At 41.1% G+C, this 24,883-nt stretch overlaps 1 pseudogene; it reads right to left on the bottom strand.

Moving 5' to 3' along the window:
- Window positions 1-218: 218 nt before the first annotated feature.
- LOC109675253 (small nuclear ribonucleoprotein G pseudogene) lies at window positions 219-445 on the bottom strand (annotated as a pseudogene).
- Between the last annotated feature and the right edge of the window lie 24,438 nt (window positions 446-24,883).

Here is a 24,883-nt window from a genome sequence, read left to right as displayed (position 1 = left end):
GGGTGTGATTGGGGGTTTGAGTTGCCAGTGGATATTGCTAAGAAGATCTGAGAGCAAATATCTTGTTATTAACTTTTCACATTTTTTGACTGTTCCAAAAGTTTATTTAACAAAAAGGTTAATATGAAAATGTGCATGATCCAATTTTTACTTCATGGTGAAACAGGCCCTTTGGAGAGGTGACATGGATTTCTCTTCTGACCTGTCATCATTTAAACTCATTTCAAGGCTTCTAACGTGATGATACTATTTCTTTGTACTCCCAACCGTTCCAATATTGCTCTGTTGCCCACTAGTTGCCATCTCCACACATTCATCTATCACAAGATTCATGAAGGGATCAGATCTCCACGATATTCCTTGGACATGTCTGCCACCATTTAATTTCAATGACAACTTCTTGTCCATAATTTTTTTTTAGCTTGGGAGTGTGTGCTTTACTCATGGTGTCTACTCGGTGGGGTCAGCCATGCTTTGAAACAGAACTTGCCAACTTCTCACATTTGATGACTGTTACTTTGAGTGACCCCCCTCCCACCTTCTGAACATTTGTGGCGTTTTTCTTGAAGAAACAACCAAGCTAATATATATTATTTGTAGCAGTGGTCGTATTATTGCTAAGAAGAATACTTGGAGCCATTTAAGCAGCTTGTCCATGGGTGGAATCTTCAGAACACCTCAGAATACTTTATTGAGAGATCAAGGCTGCGTTATCCTTTTAGCTATGAAAGTCCGGAATGTTGGAGAAAGATGTTAAATCAAAACCCCACATTATTTAAATGTTTCCATGAAAGGTGTAATCAACTGTGCTTCTTGATTCTATTTGAAGGCATGTCAGGCAGCAGGGGCTCTCTTGACAAAAGCAGCCAGGAAGTGACTCCATTCCCCAGAGGCAGCATTTTCAGATTGCTCTTTTCTGCTCAATAAAGGCTAAAAAGGAAGTGAAACCTTTTGTACTCTTCTGTACTGCCGGAGTTTTATTTTCCCCCCAGACAGCAAAAATACCTGCCTGTACCTTCTAAAAACTGGCTAAGAGCTGGTTGTGATGGTACACGCCTGCAATCCTAGCACTTGGGCAGCTGAGGCATTATGAATTCGAGCCCAGCCTGGGCTACATAGTGAGACTCCATTAAAAAAAATTGGTTAAGAAAAATAGCAGACAAGAAATGTACCTGTTTTAGTGCTTGTTCTTTGGCTTATGAAATGGAAACAGAAAAAAAAATGACATTGGGTTTGGGGGTGGAAACTGTAGCAATGCTGTTGCTGCGATGACTGCTTTGGCCAGACTGCCCACAGTATTCTAGAAGCATGAGCCCGTCCTAGGAACCGACTCAGCCATTTCTCAAGTATGGAGGGAAATGGGGCCATGCAGTTTGTTTCCTCTTCCTGACCTCAGCAGCAGAAGCAGCAGCAGCAAGCGGGGCAGAAAAACATGCAAATTAAAACCCAAGCGCTCCGGAGAGTAAGAAAAGCACGTCCAGACCACTGACAATGAATTTCAAGGTTTCAGCTCAAATGTCACTGATTTAAATCCATTTGTTCTAGCTCTTTACAGGAATGTGAGGTTAAATACACAAGCTTCTGTTTTTAGAGTCCTCTCTGTACTAATACTTGCATGTGGTTTTTTTAAGACAGCATAAAACAGAGTGATTGAAAAATTTCACCTGCTGTGAGAAAACTTAAAATGCTTTTGGATTTCCTTTCTCTGACTTTGAAGGGCTTTTTTTCCCTTTACTATGCTAACTTGAAGATTTTAAAATTTAAGCGAGGCTTGAGCTCTGAGGGGGAGAATAAAACCGTGTTTTAATTACCTTTGTATCCCAGATCACCAGAAATGGTAATGTTAGTGTTTGTTGATTCTGCCCCCTCCTCATTCTGAACCCATGCATCCTCTATTTAGTATAAAGTTAGACTTGAATTCCAACAAGCTCCCGGGTCAGATTAAGTTAGGGAGAAGTTAAGAAGATCCTACATTTCTAAGGTGTTTCTTTTTTCTATGAGGCTGGCTATTTGTTGGAAAAAATCTGCCTTCAGCTACCATGGTAGGAGGCAGCTATCTCTCTTGCTTCCTCTTAATCATTTGCATTTCTGTGGTCTTTTATAACTAGACATTTCAAAAAGCCCCATAAAATGTGAGGATTAATTCAATTAAACTGCATTCCTGGTCTCTGAGTTGAATATGACAATGTTTTGCTCATTTCAGATTGGAAAATTAAAGTCCCAGTGTTGTAAAGATATTTCTCTTTCTGAATTCTACATATAATACAGTAGAAAAATGTCAGATTCTCTTCTCATTTGAGCTGGATGACTTTTACTTGTTCAAACCTTAGCTTTATTCATTTGCTGTCCTAAATTAAACCTGTGTTATAAAACCAATTGAGCCCTTGTGATCAGAGGAGTCCATAAAGAAATTACCTAAAGAATTCAAATCCTTCTGTTCAAAGATTAGGACTTTTATGGCCTTTCTCCTCTGTGGAAATCCCTTAATTTCTTCTTCTATGAATTCTCCATTTATATTGCTTATAATTGTGATTCCTAACATTAAGAAAGTGACCCCTTTTTGCAACCTAAATTTTGTGTAATTTCCCACAGCTATTATACCTAATCTTTAGAAATTAGAAAGTTATTATAAAGGGAAGCATCTCGTAGCCAAGGAACTACGTTCATGGAATTGGAGAAATACATTGTTGGTATTGACTCTCTCAGTCCATGATATAACCCTGGAAGCCCCACCGAGGTGCTCTCTTGCATTGCTCTCTAATTGCTTCTCCACGTTTAGAGGATGTGAATTAGGGCATCTTTTCTCTCTCCTAAGACTGACCACAAAGTAATGATTCAGAAACTTGTTCATTTATTGCTTGGCCCATTCTCTTGATTTTCCTTTGCCTGGGAGGAGACAGTGCATGGACCTTTCAAACAAATATTTGGGTGTTGCAAGCTTGTTTTATATTTTAGTATAAAGTGACCTCTCTCTAACAAGAATCTGATTAAAGGCTGGTGGAGGGCTCAAGTCTGCCTAGCAAGTATGAGGCCCTGAATTCAAACTCCAGTATCATCAAAACAAAACAAAACAAAACCAACCAAACAAAAACTTGCCTGGTGCCAGTGGCTCACACCTGTACTCCTAGCTACTCAGAAGGCAGAGATCAGGAAGATCGAGGTTTGAAGCCAGCCTAGGCAAATAATTCTCGAGACTCTATCTTGAAAAAAAATCCATCACAAAAAAGGGCTGGCAGAATGGCTCAAGGTGAAGTTCAAATCCCAGTACTGCAAAATAAATAAATACATAAATAAATACATAAAATAATAATCTAACTGAATATTTTTGTATTAAAAAATTCCATCTTTGTAGATTACGTCTGTTCTTTGAAACTCAATTTGCTTTCTCTTTTCTCAACTTTGCAGGATCCTTCAGTTATCTAATAAGCAAAGTTTCCAAAGATTTATTCTCTCCAGAGATGGACATCAGGGCCACTTGGTGGAATGGATAAGAGATCCAAGTCTGACCCACTGGCTGTTGGAAGAGCTGGGGAAAGTGATAGCCCTGCCAACCTGTATTTTTCTACATGTCCTTCAGTCTTGTTTGCTAGTTGTGTTTTTTTCCTAATGTCTTTTTATCCTTATATTTATAACCACCTTGTCAATAAGTTACTCAAAACATTGTTGAAATGACTATAATTCTTATCACAGAAATTGTCCTTTGACTCCCTTGGGAATATGGCTTTGCTCACATGTGGCCGGCATGAACTTGCTTTGAACATCATGGCACAAGGATACATCTTACCCTGTGATATCACTGATGTTTTCCTCATGGTTGGCTAGAAGGGAATTTGTCTAACTGGCAATGACCCCAGAACCTTACCTCTACAGTGAAAGTTTCCCAGGTAACTCAGCTCCCACACCTCTTTACTACTTCAATTCCCTAGGCTGCCAGATACTGATTGCAAATCCCCTTAACTATGGTTGTGTAGAATTGGCTGGGAAGCACTAGATTCTCCAGGAAAGGACTATCAAGAATTCTCCTTTGGGTTGTGATCCTGCCTTCTTCAAAGAAAAATCTGGGGGGGGGGTGCAGGGAATGGCCATGAGCCCCAGGCTTTTTATATTGCATGGCTCTCTGACTTTACTGGGAAGTTGTGAGTCCAAGTTCAGGCATGTAATGGTAATCGTGCCCAAATACAGCCAGGATACATGGGTCTACCCTTAGCTTTTAACTACCCATGTGACTTTGGGCAGGTCACTCTCTGGCTTTGATTTTCTCATTTGTAAAATGACATAATTGGGTTAGGTTCTTTCCAGGCCTTTCCTGGGCCTTTCCATTGATAAAGGTCCCTGATAAATAGGTCAGCCATGTCATTGTGGCTTCTGCACAGTGCCCTAGAGCCTCACTCCTGATGCTCCTCGTGCACACACATCTGCAAATAGGGCTCCCTCTTTTTAAAAGAACAACTGGATAAGGAGAACTGAAACCCATGTTGTTTCAGTTCTGACTTTGTGAGTTTTCAATTTAAATGCCTTTTCTTATGAAGCAGTGAGTGGGCAGAAACCTACAAAAAGAGAGCCCTGAAGTTGGATGAGCAATGTGCACCCCCTTTCTGTTGGCAACTCTCTTTCAGGACAAAACACATCACTGCTCAAAGCTCAGCTGCCAAAAAGGAAAAACTAAGAGTAAGGAGAAAAGGAGAGAGAAGGAGAAAGAGAGGGAGAGGGAGGGAGGGAGAGAGGGAGAGTGAGACCATCACTCTGCATGAGAGGTACTGTTGAACAAAGAGAACCAGGCGGTGGCATGAATGCATGTAGGCCCTTAGCCAACCCAGTTGCCTCTAATGTTGCCACATCTGCATAGATCTGGGTAATTTCTGGGGTGGAGGTTTGTACTGAGTCCTTAGAAGCAGAGAGCTTTTCTCTCAATCTTAAAGACTTTCAAAAACAGTGCTGGAGGTATAACTCAGCGGCAGAGCAGGTCCTTAGGAGGTGTAAGACCCTGAGTTTGATCCCTAGCACTCAAATAAAATAAAATGACAAAAATAACATACATTTCAAAAACAGTCAGTGCTAAGAGAGAAAACTGCTGGGACTTCCATGTGGTGGTATCTTGGAAGCAGCTCCAGGAGCTGAGTAACACTAGAATTGAAAGGCATGGCAGCATGGGGCCAGGAATGGTAAACAATGGTGCACCACCTTTGCTTCATACCATCTCCTATGAAGGAAAGGGAGTCTGAACACATTACCTGCAAACAGTATGTTTGCAACTTTGACATTCATGTGAATACTGACTGACCACTGTGTTCCAGGCAAATGATCATCTGTGTGATTTTTTCATAAGGTTTTTTATTTTCTTTAATGTAGAGTTTATTGGTTCTTCTTGGAAGATATTACAGAAACCTAAAGTGAGGAAGTTGTCTCTCCTGGGAAGGGTGTGGACTGCTGCTAGAGTCTGAGGTTCAAAGGCTAAACTTGTCCCTGGCTTTTTTTTTTTTTTAGTGGGACTGGGATTTGAACTCATGGGTTCACGCTTACAAAGCAGGCACTTTACCACTCGAGCCACTCTTCCAGTCCATTTTGCTCTGGTTATTTTGGAGATAGAGTCTGCAAACTATTTACCCAGGATATTCTTGAACTGTAATCCTCCTGATCTCAGCCTCCTCCCAAGCAGCTAGGATTATAGGCATGAGCCATCAGAGCCTGACATTTTTGCAAGTATCCATTTAGAGTCAAGTTTTATATATATAATTACCAATTAATTATGAGAATTGTTATGGATCTTGTCTACTATTTCATAAGGTTTTGTCAGTTCTCTAAATGAAAGACAAAAACCAGTCAGGGAATCAGACAAGTCTGAAATGTAGCTTGGGAGTGTAAAGAGAAGACAGAGAGAAATGCTAAGGATTTAAGCAGGAGGAGGAACTGATGAAGACAAACACATGACACTGTTACACTGGAATTTTTCCTTTTTTGGCCATCCCTGAATTTCCATAGTTGTAACTATTTGTCTCAAGCTATTCTCCTGATTTTTTTAAACATCTTATAAAAATGAAGAGTGTATAAAAGTCAACATTTTGTAGGCCTGCAGCTTTTGTTGCTGGCTTTTTGAAAGAAGTAGTTACTTATCTGCCATGAGTTTCTTTTCTAAGCTTTACTTGGATTTTCTGGGTGGAGGAAAAGTTGGTTTTCCTGTTTAAATACTGGGGCCCCTGAAGAATATCTGTTTCTCAGAGAAAGATAAATAAGGAAAGGGGATGCAATGCCTATAGAAAAATTGAAAACATCATTAGTAGTATGAAAAGACCTAAAGAAAACATGAAATAGAGATGTAGGGAGGGCTCAACAGAGGCCAGCTTCACCAAGAAAGTAATATAACATGACAGTGGGTGGAGATGGATGAGAACAGCTAGAGAAACATAAAATAAATGAGTATTAAAAGTAATGTTGACTTTTCTGCTGGGTTTGGAAAGTTCTGGAAACCATTTTTTAAAATATTCTAAAGTTTTCCCATGGAATGTTAGAAATGGGGAAGGGTTGTTCTTCTGACAGCCCACCATATACATGGAACTATTGCAGTTCTTAAAGATACACAGTGACTAAAATACAGAGTCCCTGCCCCCAAGGGACTTGCATTCTGGGACACAGACAAAAATAAAGAAATATATAATATGTTGATTAAGCACTTTGGAAAAAAAGCAAAACAGGGTAAAGGAGAAAACATGGGAAGGGGGAGGCCATGCTACTTAATAGGTCACAATTACAAAGATCAATAAGTCTCAGAATAATTTGGTAGTACTGAGCAAATTGGAGCAGAGGCCCACAATCTCCATGCTGTCTGATGAGCCACCAGGAATAAAAACCTAGCTCTCTTGACCCAAGACCAGTACTCTTTCTCTCGCTTCAATTCTAGGCTTGCCCAGACTTGGAAAATGAGATGTTGTGCTCAGATTTTGAAGACTAGCATGTTTTCCCTTTGCAATTGTTTTTAATTGATTCTCTTATAAATACAAAATCAATTGTCCAACACCAGTCATCAACTTATGGTGTCAATATTGGTAGCTAAGGTTTGTAAGGGTCAGTTAATCAGTTGGTGATGTAAGAGTCCTCTAGAGTTGACTCAGTCAACCATGTGGTCAGTAAAGCATTCATGAGTGTTGATGCTGGCCTAGGGATATGACACATGCAGGACACCACACTACTGTGTCTTCAACTTGAATATGTACACGAGTCACCCAGAATCTTGTTCAAATGCAGATTCTGATTTGAGATGTCTAGGTGGGGCCTGAGATTCTGTGCTTCCAGGTCAAGCTGAGTTTGTTGGGACTACTGCCTCTGCTCCAGTTTGCTCTGTACTACCAAGAAAGAAACCTCAAAGTTAATGCTTGCATTTTTCTTTCTTCATTTCCCCATTGTCCTCCTCCTCTCCCTTGGAAGAATTCAACTTATAAAAAAAAGAAAATGTCATAAAAACCAGTGCCAAACCTGAATTACAATGTCGACCACGTAATTATCTGGGCCAAAGCAGATGTCTCAGATTAGGGGTTAGTTGAGCAGGCAGCCAGGGCCAGAATGATAAAGTTCCTAGATCGAAGACCACGCAGCATATGCTAGAGCAAGAGGGGTACCAGTGGCTGAAACTTAGGGAGGTGAGACATGGGCAAAGGGTTACCAGTGTGCAAATAATTTTGAAAGTGTCTCCTTCCCCACCAGAATGCAAGTTGAGACTCCTGCATGCTAATGGTGGCTATAAGGGTGACTCAGTGTGTGCCTGCAAATGAAAGGTTTGTCCTTGGCTGTGAAATAAAATAGCAAACAGCATGTGCCTTTCCAGGGTTTTTCTCAGCAAGGCTGCCACTGCTCCTGGTGTGAAGCTTCTGCTTGAGCAATCCTAAAGGAAGGAGTGACTGTAATGAGTGAAACAGATTGCAGAACCAGTTTGTAGAAAGCAGGCCCACGTAGATGCTCCCTGTGAAGTCTCCCTTCTAGTACCCCCTAATTGGGCACACTTGCTAGCTTGCCACAACTCCCCACTATTGGCAATCTTGACGGCCACTATGCTATGTGAATGTGTGTCCAGGAGACTTGGAAGGCAGCTCAAGAGGGAAAAGCGGGGCCTCACACTGTGATCCGGCTCAGCTTGGGAGCACTGGGCAACCCGAGTCTTTTAGCAAGCTCAGTTCCTTCTCAGAGGAAACTGGGAACAATGATAATACAAAAAGAAAATAATTAAAACTTCACCTCTAAATGGACAAAGGCTGTAATAGTTCTTATTACCTTTGTGAAGACAAAACCAGCGTCGTCAGGCTCATGGTTCCCAACTACATGGAGCTTCATCACAATTTGTGACTTTGTACCATTTGAGGTAGCTTCAGAAAGATCTGACTTTGGCTTTCTTGGCATTTGCCCAAGTCTTCTAGGCTGCCTTACTCCTTCTGTAGCCATCTTTTCACTACTAGACAAATTGGCCCTTCGCCTTGGAATAGTTACACTCTCCCCAAATGGTTCTCAGGAAGTACAAATGGTTATGGTTTTATTTTTGTTTTTCTTTTGTGGTACTGGGGTTTGAACTCAAGGCCTTCTACTTGAGCCCTGCTGCCAACCCAGGAAGGATAAATGGAATGTTCTGAACTACCAACCAATGGCCCAGAAGGTTGTTCTTCCCTGGGAATTTCTGCTGCTTTCCTTTGTTCAAACCTGAAGTAGAGAGGTAGCAAACAAAGGTGGAACTCTTTAATCAGTTACTAGAAAGATTTTCCACAACCTGAATAAGCCGTGGGAGGGAAACAAAGATTAGTTGCCTCAGCCAATAGGAGCTTCAGCTCGATAGTTTCCCAGCCTTGAGGAAAGGAATAGGACAGGCACACATTCTCTTTTCCACCAAACTTCAGAGTTTCCGACAGTGTCTCACCGACAACTTGGGTGTGTCCTCAGTGGACTTAACAGCCATTGGGCAGTGCCAGGGGCAGCCCAGCTATCATTGGAGAAAGGTTTCTGTGTGAGGCAGTAATGTTGGCCTGGCAAAACACCACTGTTGGCCTGGCAAAACACCACTGTTTGCCAAGAGATTCAGGGAAAACAAAGAAAAAAAATGCTTTCACTTTGAATTCAAATGACCTTTCTCACTGCCACTTTGAATGGCTAAAACATTTGTACTTTTGATGGCCCACACTTCCAGATGTGCTACATATAAGTGGATGCCTGCTGAAGGGGCCATTCTATAGCTCTCTAGAATGAGCCAATCCTAGGATGGAGGAGGAGTAGAGAGAGGGAGAGAAAAGTACAATCCATTTTTCTCGTTATGGTACCCATCTTCTAACATTACAATTTCTTGAAAGCAAAATATCATAGCTTTTGTTCGTTTGTTTGAATAAACATTTTACTTTGGGATAACTTTAAATTTTCAGAAAAGTTGCAAAGATAGTACCAAAACTTGCATACACTCCTCATCCAGTTTCTGCCAATAACATCTTACATTTTCACTACGCATTTGTCAAAACTATGAAACCAACTTTGATGCAGTTTTTAGTAAAAACTAAACTCCAGACTTTATTACAGTTTCACCAGTTTTCCCATTAATGTGCCTTTTCTATTTCAGGAGTCAGTCCAGGTTACCATACTGCATTGAGTCGCATACTGTTATCTAACAAACCCTACTTGAGCTAATTAAATCTAGCTGATTAGCTAGATTTTCTTTTCACCAATTCTCCTGAGTACCTGCTCTGGGCAGGGCCCTGGATAGACTGCGAAGGATAAAATGGAGGAGTCCTCAAGCACTTCGCTGTCTCTTATGCATCCATGTCACTGTGGGGTGTGCACAGAGTGGCTTGCAAAGGGTGCCATGGGACTATGGAGGCCAGACATAGTTTTCTCTGTTAGGGCCTCACTGGAGAACCATTTCTATGAGCCCAGGAAAATCAGAAGTTGTTCCTAAGTAGGGAAGTGGGCTAAGAAGGGATGTCTGAGAAAGTGATAAACAGAATTTATTACTTGGATAACTTGGATAGAAAAGGGAAGATATTCCTGGGTGCAGAGTGGATCACAGATGCTTAGAATTTAGAAAATGTCCTGGTCTCCAAAAATGATTAAGAGAAATTCCTTAATGGGGGACAATCGTGTTCTGGGGGGGGGAAGGCTTTTCAATTGGGGCTCATTAGGAAGAAACCTCACAGATCTTTCTTTTACCATGTGGCAGGTGGTTGAACCACTTGGTTTTATGGCAAAGAACTCACAAAAAGAGTACATTTGGAGCTAGGCACTGGTGGCTCATGCTAAGATCAGGAGGATCGCCGTTCAAGGCCAGCCCAGGCAGATAGTTCGAAAGTCCCCATCTCTAAAATAACCAGAGCAAAATGGACTAGGGCAAAATGGACTTGAAGTGTGGCTCAAATGGAAGAATGTCTTCTTTACGAGTGCTTACTTTGCAAGCGTGGAACCCTGAGTTCAAACCACAGTCCCATTAAACAAACAAACAAAAAAAGAGTACCTTTGTTTCTAGGTTTAAAGCACAAGAAAATACCAAAACCTTGTGTCATGCCAGTGACCAGGTAGAAAATCATTCATTGAATTTGGTGGTTATTAATTTTGCTGGTGGTGGTCATCTATTTTCTTTCCCCATCCTGGAGCTGCTAGCTTTTATTGAAGGAGCGGCTTGAGCTGTGGAGTACCCATTTCCCCCTCCATAACCAAATGACTGCAGGAAAATAGGACAGTCTCACTTCTACTGAAGCTTAGTGCAGTCCAGGAGAAGCCCGTTGGGATCCCGGGAACAGAGACTGAGCACACAGTTGAAGGCAGTGCTCTCCAAAAGCAAGGTGTTCATGGATGTCAGAAAAAAATTGCACTGTTCACTTATAGGATTTCAGGTAGGTTTCACCCAGAGTGTTCTCACGTTGTTTTCCCTATCCAAAGCTTCACTTCGGTTTTCCCACCAGCATTTGCCAAGATGTAGGATCAATGTTTTTGTATTCTGGTCTTCCATAGACCTGTCCACGTGCACATGCTCACCAGCTAGCCCAGACTCTGGGAATTGGGGTAAGAGGAACACGGGGATGTTGCTGAGGATCAGGCAGATTTGGGGGGGCGGGAGAGGCATGTGTGTGCTGAGGTGATTTCTCCTTCAGCTGTTTAGTTCAAGGGCTCACTAAGTAGGTGGGCATCACTTTAAGGCAAGGGAAGAGGATGGCAGTCCTGGGGGCAGTCCTCCAGGGTGTGAGCTGGAGACTAAGACAGGAGAGAGTGGCTTGAGAGGAAAGCCAGGGTGCCTTCAATAGATGACTCTTTCTGAGCCTCAGAATTCTTTCATCTGTACATGAGAATATTTGATTTTTGTTGTTGTTGTTGTTGATGTTTGTTTGAGACGGGGCCTACAGCCTAGGTTGCTTGCTCTTGACTCTCCAGGGCTGAGAGTATAGTCATGTACCACTATCCCCAGTGGTAGATGAGAATATTACCATCTGCCCTGCGTATCTTGAAGAGATCTAGGAAGAATTCAGAAAATAAATGACTGAAAACATCCTAGTAAGAATTCAGAAAATGAATACATTGTCTAGTATAACAATACTCCATAAAGTGTGGCCATTGTTCATACTACTTCATGCATGATAGCAGAGTATTTTCCTGCATTTGAATTTCTAGTAAATATGCAGTCTCCTTGCAGTAAAGAGAACAAACCTTATGCTATTAGGAAAAATATATAATTGTGTTTACCTGTTGCAGTAGAGAGAATAATGGCTCCCTAATGTAGGACAGGATCTACCTCCTGCATGCCAGAACCTATGAACTTTGTTACGATACATGGCAGAGGGGAATTTAGATTGCAGATGCAATTCAGGTTGCTAACCAGATGATTTTAAAATAGGGCAAGTATATTAGAGTATTTGGGTGGACCCAATGTAATCACAAGGGTCCTTAAAAGTGGAAAAGGAGATGTGACTAGGAAAGAGAGACACAGAGAGATGATAGCATGAGAAAGACAAGGGAAGCTGGAAGATACCTTGCTATTAGCCCAGTGAGATTTTCATCAGACTTCTGATCCACAGAAATGTAAGATACAAAAAGTATGTTGTTTTAAGCCAATTGGTTTGTGGTAATTTGTTCTGGGAACCAGAGAAAACGAGTATACCTGCTCATAGCAATTTTGGAGCAATGGCACATTCTTGGACATAGGGGTGAAATGTGCATCAGCTATCCAGTTCTTCAGGAACCTCGTTGGCTCCAAGTCTCATGCATGCATAATCACAGATGTCCCCCATTTGCCTGACACGGACTGTGGTTGCTGATCGAGAGCAGCTGTTTACAAAGCTCTTTTGACACTTTCTATTATGTTTGCAGAGATTTATATACAAAACACTATTGCCTGATTCAGGCTCCCCTGTTCTGTGTTGAACAAGGTGTGCCAGGAGAAAACTAAAAGGGAAATTCCAACTCAAGGGCAAAGTGATGTTGATAGAGTCTAACTCAAAATATTTAGAGGAAAGAGACATGAGAGGTCAAGTGGGTCTTTTCCCTTGTGATTTCAAGATTTTCCTGAGAACAACAGAGATATCATAGCATTCTTCCAATATGAAATGAGAGGTAAATGACACTGACTCTCTGAACCAGCTAAGAGGAGAGGGAAAAAAATCCAATTCCTAAGTAAACATCTGTAAAAGGATTGGAACTGAGGATAAGGAAGTTCTGGGGCCGACTAAAGGGAAGGAAAGGTTTTATTTACAGCCAGGGATCATGCTTCCTGTTGTGCAGTTGAAGGCTGTTTCATAATGGCGGGGGGGCGGGGGAGGCTGGATCCTATGCTGTAACGGGGAAGCAGCACTCTTGGTTCCTTCCATATTACACAAGCTGATTGCCTTGAGGGCGCAGTGAAATAGAAGCAGGCAGAAGAATGGGACACCCACTCTTGCAGATAGAATAAAGCTTATTTTTAATTGCAAGGATATCTTTTTGGATATAATATTATTGAATATGCAGAATATCCTTTATCCCTCTGTATGCTTTTTGTTTGTCTGGAGATTAAACAGCTTGAAAGGATAAGCACTCACCAGAGACCTACTCACAGCATGTATCAGTTGTCACCACCCAGCCAGGGGCTTCAAAAACCAGGATAAATCTTCTAAACAGGAATTAAACTGATGTCTTCCTCCTCATATAATTTTGCCACAAATGTCATGAAAACTACTTTGCAGCAGATTTGCCTGGAAGGTCAGCCAGGAAATTGGGAAGGAACATTTTGAGCTTGACAGGAGCTATGCCAACTTCCCTACGTCCTTCTGAGACTGAGTGTTACTGTGTCTAGGCTGACATATGTAACATACAGTGCAAAACTAAAGAGCTTTCTTGGATTAATAGTCACAAATCTAGACTTCTTGAGCAAAGGGGCCTTTCAGGTTAACGGACAGAGGTTGGGCCATTTACTGACTGTGTGCCCTTCACTACATTCATTAATACCTCTGTTTCAATTTCCTCATCTTTAATGGGGAGAGTAGTAAAACTTATGCCATATTGTGGTTGTGAGAATTAAGTAAGGCAATTTATGAAGCCTGTAGAATTGTGCCTGGTGATATAAAATGCTCCATCAATGTTTGCTATTTTGATTAAACAGACTGGATATAAATTCATAATAGAACCATTAAAGGGACAAAAACAAAGGGAAGGAAAGCTTGGAAGCCCAGGAAACACTGTCCACCCACATGTACAGTGTCCTTTGAACATGGCATTCAGAAGTCTCCAGTCTCCAACCAGCTTCTTTCTCTGTCTCATTCCCTACAACAATCCTTCGGGAAGGTTCTTTGCCAACCACACCAGTCTCCAGGACTTTCTCTTCTTCTTCCCTGGACTTGTATATTCATGAAGTTTTTGTTTATTAAAAAAAATTTGAAGGAACTTTATATATCTTGCTTGTAAAATTTTAGAAATCTGGACCAGAAACATTGCATGGTTTGACAAACTTATTTAACTTCCCACTTGGAAAATATGGGCTAAATACCAGGTTTTCAAGTTCTTTACCACTGTGCCATATCAAATATTAGCAATGCCACACTCTTCTAGCAATGAAAGCCCCATCATTGCTTAACCTCTGGGGTTTGGTTTCATTTCTCTTCAATACATCTTAAGTACTCTAGGCAAAGATCAGATGTAAAGTTCATATTCTCAAAGATTTCTCTTAAGTTCGAATCTCAAGCTTGACATGGTTGAGAATCTATCTTCAATGTACAAATATATTGGCATTTGTATTGATTCAATAGTTAAGTGGCTATAAGAAGGACCCTCTCCCTAACACACTGAAGGCACTGTGGCTGAATTTTGAGTGAGCTGTCATGATTGGGTTCCAGCTTAACGCCATGTCTTTAGCATTCCACTATTCTACTCCTAATGTACACTGGAAGTGAAAAGCACAGGCTCATTTCTCTTGGTGGGATACACTGTACAAGGAAGTAAACAAAGGCAAAAAAGAGAACAGACCTGCTTTGTTCCCTTTAATCTCAAGTTTGGCGGGTTAGAGGTTTGGGGGTGCATTTTGGAGGTCAGTAAATTACACGACATTTCCTCCTTTTCAGTCTCCAGGGAACATGGCAAATAACTGCCTTTTGCAGGGGAATAGAGAACAGTCTCTAATAGTTGACTTCAAGCACCTTACCTGGGAAATGTAAGGAAGGCACCATCCTCACCTGCTATGATGGGATACAGGGCCCGGCAGGGATATGTAGTAGCAACTAGTGTGGTGTGTCTTCTTTGCTTTTGGATGAAATTCATACTGGAAGACTTAGGAAATTCTTTCATGTGGAGTCAGGTAACTCTATTGTCTCAGTTAGTTGTGAATCATCCTGGCCTTTCACAGTCTGGATTAAACCTATGGGGCTTCATGTCTGATGCAAACTCTTGGTAGAATTGAATATCATTCTTGTCAGATCATTCATATTGACTGGTCTTCAAAATATTCCAGGTACCATGCAAATATTGCTCTATAGTCCTCAGCATTCCAAGGGGAAAACCCTGGCCAGGCCTTCTCCCCCCATTCATCACCTTCTACTTAGTAAGCGGGTCCCATTTTCTGTCTTAGCTAAGAAATAGTATTTTCTCCCACAACCCTGGAGAGAGGCAGGTGGATCAGCTGCAAAGTACCTTCTATATCCGATAGGCTAAGCATCCCCTTTCTCTTGGTGTGGTATGCGAGAGGGAAAAGAAATTCAGATTTGGGTTCCAATGGCAGGATGCCTGCTTCCTGGTTGTATGGAGTTGCATGAGTTCACTTTTTCAAGGCTCAGTTTTCTCATCTCTGAAGTGGGGATGACACTACTCTTAAAGGGTTGTTGAGAGATTAATGAGGTCATGCATGCAAATTGCCTAGTACAATGTTTGGACTCAGGAAACACTGAATGCAGTTAGCTATTATTATGCTTAATATAACGGCACCATTAATACAAGTATCTTCGATGGGCCAAAAAATAAAAAAAAAACCACTCAAAGAATAAGCCAGGTGAATTCATACACTGTACAATGTTATGACAAAACACTAGGAAGTACTGTTGTAAAGTCCAGTCTCTGCCGTCAACTCTCCAGTCTTTCTCCTTCCATTTTTGTGCCTGAATCACACTCCAATCTTATTGCATAATCACATTTGAGGGTCTAGTTTCCAGCATATTTTGTTTTTTCCTGTGTTCCACAGCATCTGACAAAGCGCTGTGTGCATGGTAGTATACTGTAAAATGTATAGCATATTGAATTGACCATTGTTTTCTTAATTGACCAGCCTGTCATGGTAAACAGTCACTAGAATGCCCACCATCCAGTTATCAGAGTGATTTGATAAAGCAATCATGGACTGGAATTGCCCCTGGGCACACACCAAGTGGTACCTGGCCCCAAGTGTTTCATTGAGCAGGCTGAAGCAGACTTTCAGATCCTCGTGCACAGGACCCAGGCCATTTAGGGACTGCTGGCAACTGGACATGGATGAGGTACAGAAATTGAGCAAAAGCCACATGGCTGATGCTGGTCACACCCTATCTCTTAATCCTTCCAGCCACGCTTCAGAGAGGACTTTTTGTCTTCCATTTTACAAGTGAGGAAACAGGGATCAGAAAGATTAAGTAATGTTCTCAGAGGCAGCCAGGATGTCCGGCTTCCCAGCCCTGTTTTCTGCCTTACGTCTTAGATCTTAGATCTAGGGACTGCTTTCTTTGCCTTGACCCACACCCAGAAAGGACATAGTTTTCTCAAGAACCCAACTCTCTGAGATGTCTCAGGCCATTGGAAGACAATTTCCACACATATTTTCATCTCTTCCTAGCTGAGCTGGGTGTGTCAGGAAGTAATTCTTTGGTTGCTTTTCGAAATTGTGAGGTTTCAGATAGAATTTCAAATTATAAGACCCATTTGAATGGAATTAAAATATTCCACCTGATGCCTTAGTCTTTGAATTTCCACTAGAATCTCACTGATTAAATCTAATTTCTTAAATGTGCCATTGCTTAACTCCCATTCAGTAAACCCACATCCTCGCAACTATTTTTACTTCGGGAGAACATTGGTCTAAGAAATCAGAGACAGCTCCACATAGCAAATACCATCAAAATTTCCCCATAAACACAGACTCCCATGACAACCAAACAAATAGAGAAAGGGAAGAAGAAACTCACTATCTTAAAAGCCAGCAGCTGCAAATCCTTTCTGTTAAAAACTGTAGTACAATACAGATCTTGTTTAAATTTTTGTTTTTATGACTGACTTAAAGAATAGGCCTGTGTTTGAAAGCCCTTTCTACTACTCTGTCTATTTTACCTTTACACTATGGAAATATTGGTATAAAATATTCATTCAATGGATGAAGCAATAAATCAAGTTGATAAATTTGACTTAATTAGTCTACCTGTCAAGATTCATTTTGATTATTTGTACACACTTTGAGCTTCCGGTAATTTTCTCTCCCTTCCTCTACCACCATGACATGTCGTTAATACAGTGTGGGTCAAAATGACCCATCTATTTCTGGTTTCTCCAAAAAAGTAATTCACACTTTAAAGTCACTGACCACAATAGATGCTCCTTTTGGAAAATGAAATTCTGCCACATGAGTACAGTTCTTAGAGACACCCTCACTAGGGTTTACTCAGGCATTCAATTCTGGGGAACACAAACATGTTCAAAACTCTGGTGAAAGAGGTTTACTATGACATGTCATCTTCAGTTCCATTCATCTCATTAGAATCTTCCTTCTCTTTCTTTCTTTTTTTTTTTTTGGCAGTACTGGGGGTTGAACTCAGGTCCTCTGGCTTGCTAGGCAGTCGCTCTGCCACTTGAACCATTCCACCCGTCCTCATTAGAATTTGGTAGCTGGGATATTGTGTACAAATGCCACAAACAGAGCCTTCCTCTCCCCTATGTGTTTCCAGATTGTACCTTGGACAAAGCACATATGAGGTTTCCTACACAGTAATTTCTCCATATGTGCTTCTCCCTGGGTAGTTTAAAAATCAGAGCTGGGGGACACATTTTTCTTTCTATAAATTACTACAGAATCAGCTGCTGACAGATCAGCAGCTAGAATGACTCTCAGCCAATCCTGGGATGATTTCTTTATTCATTAAGAGGGACATTCAATGCCCTGGGGCTACCCTATCTGTTGTCTGTGGATACCATGCAGTGTGTAGTCGGTTTTTAATTAACTCACTAATTGTGCCTTTTCTCCTCTGTGGATGTCGTATATGTTCTGGTATAAGATATACAACTCACCATTTTTCGCTCTTTATAGATAAGCTATTCTGCATGAGGATTCCCCTCAGGACTTTCACAGTATCCAACTGTAGTAAGAGGAAATGTTGAAATAAACTGAATATCCAAGTAAAGAACAGTGATCAGATAAATTATGGTACAATAAAATGGGATGTCTGAAGACTACTTTAAGTTATGGAAAGTTTATAATGCTACAATAAACACCTTTCTACTGTATCATGTTCACCTATGCAAAGAATTCTGTAGAATATATTCCCAAAATGGAACTGATCATTCAAAAAGCTCAATCATTTTACATTTAATAGACATTGGTTAAAAAAAGAAACCCTTCAGGACTGGAGGTGTGGCTCAAGCAGTAAGGGTATGTTTTATAAAATGCATACTTGAAAACATTTTTTTAACATCCTTCAGCTTTGTGTTTAAATACTGGCTGTCACTAATATGTTCTGCCCTCAGTTTCCTTATGATAGGCTGGAAACTAAGGTCCATTTCAGCTCTCACAGCTCTGGTTTTGCACTCTCACTTATTAACTGATGGTAATAACCAGGCGGCCTTCTTTCTCTCTCATACAATAACATCTTATGCTATAGGTTTTGTTAGTCTTCATAAAAGTTCTGTGAAGTCTAAGTACAATTGTGCCCAATTCACAGAGAGGAAATAGAGGCACAGAAAGGGTAAGTGACTTGTCTAAGGCCACAGAGCCAGTGGTAGCAGAAGAGCTAAACTGTAATCCCAGGTTGCTGGAACAGCAAGGCTGTGTTTGTCCTTCTCATCCTTCTTCTTTCCCTATTGCTAACAGAGAGAAGCAATGTCAAATTAAACTCTACCAAATTTTCAACATCACACGGTCTAGCTTAGCTAGACAATGTTAATTTCTGTGTTCCAGGGAAAAGATTCTCAAATTATGCCCAATTGAATGTGTAATTCTAAATGTGACTTAGCTTCTTTGTGCTTTCTTCTTTAAGATTAAGTCTTTTTAGTTTAAAAAAATTATAGCTAGGTGTGTTGAAGCACTCCTGTAATCCCAGCACTCAGGAGGCAGAAACAGGAAGATGATTGGAAGCCAGCCTGGACTACACAGTGAGAACCTATTTCAAAAAAATAAAAAAACAAAAACCAAAAAATGAAACAAATCAAACTTATGCTTTTAAATTTTTGTTGAATTTGTGCTCCGTCGTATTGAAACAAGGCAGAAAAGAATCCTGGGGGTCAAATTGAGTTGCTATGTCTGGCGGATCACAATTTTAATCTGCTCTTTAGGACCTGTTCCTGGGGTCTAAGCAGAACTCTGCAGTAGTTCCCTTTTCTCACTAAGGAAGGTCATTGCTGGGAAGATGGATGGGGAATTCTGAGGCTCAGGTGAGACTAAGTGGGGAGAGTAGGCACTCAATAGCTGCTGGGACCACCTTTCCCTGCACACCCTCCCCTGCCAGAGTTCCAGGCCAGGCACCTCAGGACAGTTCAGTGTTTGTGTCAAGCAAGAGCCCCAAGTGACAATCTAAGGCCCACTGGGAATTTGTTTTCTTTCAAATCATTTGAATGTTCCACGTGTCCAAATAGCAAAGAAAAAATGTTTGATTTTTCATTTTAAACGTCCTTTCTTGTTGATCTTTCATGTTCATAAGGCAACTGGTCATCTTTGATTTCTCAGTCTTTTCCAGTTGGGGCAACTCCTTATTATTACTCCTAGGATCTTTGAGTATAGGCTCTGGAGTGGGCAGGTCTACCACTTGAGCAAATTCTTCAACTCCTTTGAGTCTCAATTCCTTCATCTACAGGAGGAAATAATTAGAATTACCTACATAAAGAGGTCTTCTGGTTAAACAAGGCAATACATATAAAGGTCTTAGACAAGTACCTACCAAAAGTCCAACCCACTACATCTTTTTGTAAGGGAAGTTTTCTTGGCACCCAACCACACTCTTTTTGGTGCCATATTGTCTTGGGGCTACTTTCCTGTTACACTGACAGAGTTTGAATGCATACTTGTTACAGAGATAGTATAGTCCACAAACCCTATGATGTTCACTGGCTCTTTATAGAAAATTTGCTGATTCTTGGTAAAACCCTGTATAAAAATAGGCCATCAGATAGAGATTTCTTAGTTTTGGTGGATTGAGAGATGACTTTCTGCTGTCTATAATGGCAGTTACAGATGTGATCATAAATGAACCAGAATTTGGATCAAAGAAGCTTTACATCCTACACAGCTATTTTTTCATTTTATTTTATTTTTTGGTGCTACTGAGGTTGGAGCTCAGCACTTCACACTTGGTAGGCAGGTGCTCTACCTCTTGAGTTGTGCCTCCAGTCATTTTTGCTCTGGTTATCTTTGAGATAAAGTCTTGTTTTTTTTTTTCTAGGACAGCCTGGATCACAATCCAATTTTATGCTTCCCACAGTAGCTAGAATTACAGGCATGAACCACTAAGCCCAGCTTTTTCTGTTGAGATGGCATCTCATGAACTTTTGTCCAGCCTGGCCTTGAACTGCAATCCTCCCAACCTCAGACTCCCAAGTTGCTAGGATTACAGGTATGAGTCATTGCACCCAGATCCTAGCCATTTTCATAAAAGTGATTGGATGATTCATAATAATAATGGTATAGTATAGCTATTATGATTGCGAGCTATTTGTCTTCTAGTAGGATTGGGAAAGGGACTTCATACTTGAGGTACAGCCAGGGAGACTGGGTCCAGGACCAGATGGAGAGGATGGAGTTGCATAGGGGGACAGGGACATACTGCATGTAGGGAGAATGCTGAGAGCACACTTGGGTTGCAGCATGGAAAACACAGACTGTGTTTACTTTGTCTTAAGGCCACCTCTCCCCTGCCCTCTGACCCTGGTAAAAGATAAGAGTAATTTGAAAGGAACCTCTAACTCAACAACAGCTTGTTTACCTGAAATGGAAAATTGCTTGGAACAAGACTTGCCACCTCCCTTGGATTCTAAGCTGATGAGGTTAATCCATATTTAACCTGGACAAGATCAGGAGTAACTAAACTGGGGAGGGGATTAGTCCTTGTCACTAAGACTTCTGCTTTCATCATCAACTCTTTCCAGTTTTGCTATAGACCTTCTGAAAACCATTGCAACTCTCACTCTTTTCATCTCTTGAGTTCATGGTAGTTTGGGCATTAGATTTCCATGACTCTCTGCACAGATTCTGCTATGAGCTATTTCTTTGCTGTAGCCACAGTGAGTCAATTCAGTCAAATAACTGCTCAATAGAAAGGAAAGGAATTCAGTCAAAACAAGGATTTGATGTCAAGTAAACACAGTCACAGGCTCTAAATTGAATATATCTTTCCTTTTTTAGCCAGTTGTTTTGTTGTGTAGACAGAGCTTCAAGGCAGCCCCCTAGCAATTTGAGACTGCTCCCTATTCTTCCTGGGTGCTCTGTTGGGCTCCTTCATGCTGGTTTCCCACCTGGGGCTCCACACCAGCACCTATCTGGAAGCTTGGAATTGCAGAATATGGGAGGAAGGTGGAGTCTGGAGTGTTCCATGTCAAACAACTTCCTCTCCCATCACTGGTGAGGAATGGGCCTTATGAAGGGAAAGTGTGAACACCCTGTATGATAGGAAGTGGTTTTCTATGCTCTAAGGGTCTGTGTGAACAATCATGAGCAGTGCCAGCAATTTCCCTGCTTCCCACTAGACATTCTCATTGAAAGATGTTATCTGAAGGGACCCATCTGTCCCTTCCCTGTATTGTAAAGGTCCTTCCTTCTTTGTTTTTCCTGAGGCTTTGCACATCTCATCCTAATTGTTCTCTTTTCCTCCCCACCAGGGGAGAATGAAAGGATAAGCATGCCTGTTTCCAGTCCCACAATGAGCCTGAGCACTACATGTTTACACATGAAAGAGAACTGAAAGGGAACCCATCTCCTAGGCCTGTGCATCTGAGGGAAGTGCCTACTCCCCCCTGAGTTCAGCAGGCAGCTAATGAGTTTTCCATGCCTTCCAATCACTGCCAGCTGCTGTTCTGTCTACTGATGGGTGTTTTCAATAGATGCCTTGCCACCGGAGAAGACTTTGTTTGTGGATGGTCACTTAGAAAGCTTTCACTGGAGTTTGAAAAGAGTTTAGAACTCTTTCTGTGTATGTAAAAAGAAAACGTGATTGTCAAGACATCACAGGAGGTAGGAGTGGGTCTGGTAACGAGGAGAAGAGGTGACATCTTCAATCCCTTGACTTCTCACATTTAGGAGAGCCTGAGTTGGCAGGAAACAGCTGGCTTCACTCTCTCACTTTGGCTTCTTTCAGAATTTTCTTCAGAACAATGAAAAGATGCACAGATCATAGTATAGATCAAGAGCCACCCTTGCCATCTTCGGTAGATCAAGATTGTAGACGATTCTATAAAAAGGACAGAGTATGTGTCACACACGCACACACACAAACAGGAGAGAGAGATCCTCATGCACCCTTTTATCTACAAAGCCAATTCAATTTGGACTGCAGCGTTCATAGCCATAAAGTACTAAAGTACTAGTTAATCAGTGATTAGAGGAAAGCAAACACAGACTTGAACATGTGACTTTCAATCACTTGGAAACAGGTTTAATTCCCTATAAGACAACTGCAGAAAATCCATAACCTAAATCTCTGAACTTGGGTATTTCCAAGGAAACCACCAGACTTTCCCATTGTCTTAGATTGAACACAATTAATGAAATGCCTAACATGCCCCAGAGGTCTTTTGGGTAATTAGATCAACAGCAGTTCAGGTTATTAGCAGCCATACAGCATCAGAAATTTATATTTCTCCAAGTGAGATCCCATAGGCTTAGTAACATACCAAGTGGAAACAAGGAAAGAACAAAACTCAAAACCCCAAACAAAACCAAAAACACAAACAAAACTACTGATGAGATTAATAACCTAGGATCAGCTGGGGGAATAGCTCACTTGCCTAGCTTGTGCAAGCGTCTGGGTTACACTGTCGCCACTGTAAAAATAATATAAAAAATTTTTTAAATATGTAAAATAAATAAAGTAAAAAAATAGCAGGGAAATGTCCCAAAGGCTACAGTTGACCTCCCAGTACCAGGGAGTCTCAAAGGAACTCATTGTGCAGCCATTAGTTAGGGTTGAGCACAAGTCATTCTTGATGTTTTGATCAAATATTGGTTGGTATCAATAAAATCCTGTGCTTTAATAAGTGTACATTGGTATTATCATCAATCCTGATATCTAGAAGACTGAAAGGCCAGGACTCACTTCTAGTACCTGGGATGCTAGCACTTACGTTGTCTCCTTAACAGTCACATCTTCACCAGGTTCATTGGAGAAGGGTGATTTTACATATGATTTTTTAAAAGAAAGGATGAGAAAGAGATGAAACCATGAATGAAGCATACCTAAAAAAAGGAAGACAGTTCATTGGTGCACCAGCTCATGAATGGACCAGGATGTGAACATGAGGTAGTAAACCACAATGGGAAAAGGAATGGGAATGGCCCAGACACAAGTGACTACATCATCTGGCAAAGAAGGTGATGCCTACACAGAAAAATGGTGAGCAGAAAGTGATATGGGTTTATGTCACCCACAGACCAGCATCTCCTGTTTCTTCTCATGCTAAGCCGTCACTCCCATTTATTACATATCCTGTGGGTCCAAGCTGAAATGAGCCTATTAGGTGGGTAGAAAATAAGAGGAAATCAGTGGGAAATGACACTCGTTTTTGACTGAGATCTCACTCTGGAGAAATCTTCAGGATTTCAACAACAGAGGTTGCTTTCTTAGCAAATGGCCTTGGAAATTCTTCCCCATCTTCTTTCAAGGACCTAGTGTTCTCCATCCTTTTTATGGGTAACTTACGGGTTGGAAGAAAAAATTCTGCTCGCTAGATTTTAAGATCACCTTACAGACAGAGGAGGATAGGAGCTGGAAGGATGGGAGTTAGGTACTTAGCATGTGGAAGACAGGATAAGAAATTGAAAAAGAATTCATTTAAAAAAAACATTACAATAAATGCTTGTTGAATGAATGATTAAAAATATTAATCAGTTTTTCTAGCGGAGAATAGGGATGGAAAAACAGGTTATAAGCAAAAGGTCAATAGATCATAGTTATGATACTTTTGCCTCTGAAATTTAAAAGCCTAAAATGCATCATGGGTGCCTTCTTGATCAGTTCTGTGAGAACTTCATGAGGCAGAGAAAAGGAAAAGGAAAATTAATCAGTCCAACTAAGAAGGCAGTTCTTGGTTGAAGCCTTAACATGTATTCTTTTTGCATTTTTTAGCTTTTTTGAGGCATCATTGACATACAATAAATGGTACATATTTCAAATGTGCAATATGATGACTTTTGATTTATACATACACCTGTGAAACTATCACCACAATCCAGAGTAAACATATCCATCATCCCCAAAGCTTTCCTCATGGCCTTTGGTAATTCTTCTCTCTCTGCTCCCAGGGCCCAGGCAACCAGTGATCTATTACTCTAGATTGTATTTTATAGACTCTATTTTACACCAGAAGACTATTTTTTCCCCAGTACTTGAGTTTGAACTCAGGGCCTCATACTTGCTAGGCAGGTGCTCTATCACTTGAGCCATGCCCCCAGCTGTTTTTGCTTCAGTTATTTTTCAAGTAGGGTCTTTGTGGTTTTTGCCCCAATGGGCCTGAGATACTCTTATTTACACCTCCAGCATAACTAGGATGACAGGGCTGTGCCACCACACCAAACTTTCCTGTTGAGATCGGGTCTTGCTAGCAGTTTTGCCCAGGCTGGTCTAGAGCTTCAGTCCTCCCAATCTCTGCCTTCTGAGTAGCTGGGATTGCAGGTGTAAACCACTATGTCTGGCCCAGAAGATCTTCTCAGTCCAGCCTTAGTCACTCAGCATAATAATTTTGAAAGTCATCACATTGTTTTGCATGTCAGTATTTCATTTTATTCCCAAGGAGTAGCTATACTGTTTATTTTTTGGTGCTTACTTATTACTTGTGTAATAGATTTGTCACTTGACACACTTAAGCTATTTCTTTTCTTATCTTTGCAGTACTAGGGCTTGAACTCATGGCCTTAACCTTGAGCCACTCCACCAGCCCTATTTTGTGATGGATTTTTTGAGATAGGGTCTGTCAGAACTATTTGTCTCACTAGCTTCGAACCATGATCCTCTTGATCTCTGCCTTCTGAGTATCTAGGATT

The sequence above is a fragment of the Castor canadensis genome, chromosome X (genome assembly GCF_047511655.1).
Source record: "Castor canadensis chromosome X, mCasCan1.hap1v2, whole genome shotgun sequence".
NCBI classification, from domain to species: Eukaryota; Metazoa; Chordata; class Mammalia; order Rodentia; family Castoridae; genus Castor; species Castor canadensis.
The sequence above is the reverse complement of the archived record's forward strand: the minus strand, read 5'-3'. Positions and strand labels throughout refer to the sequence as shown.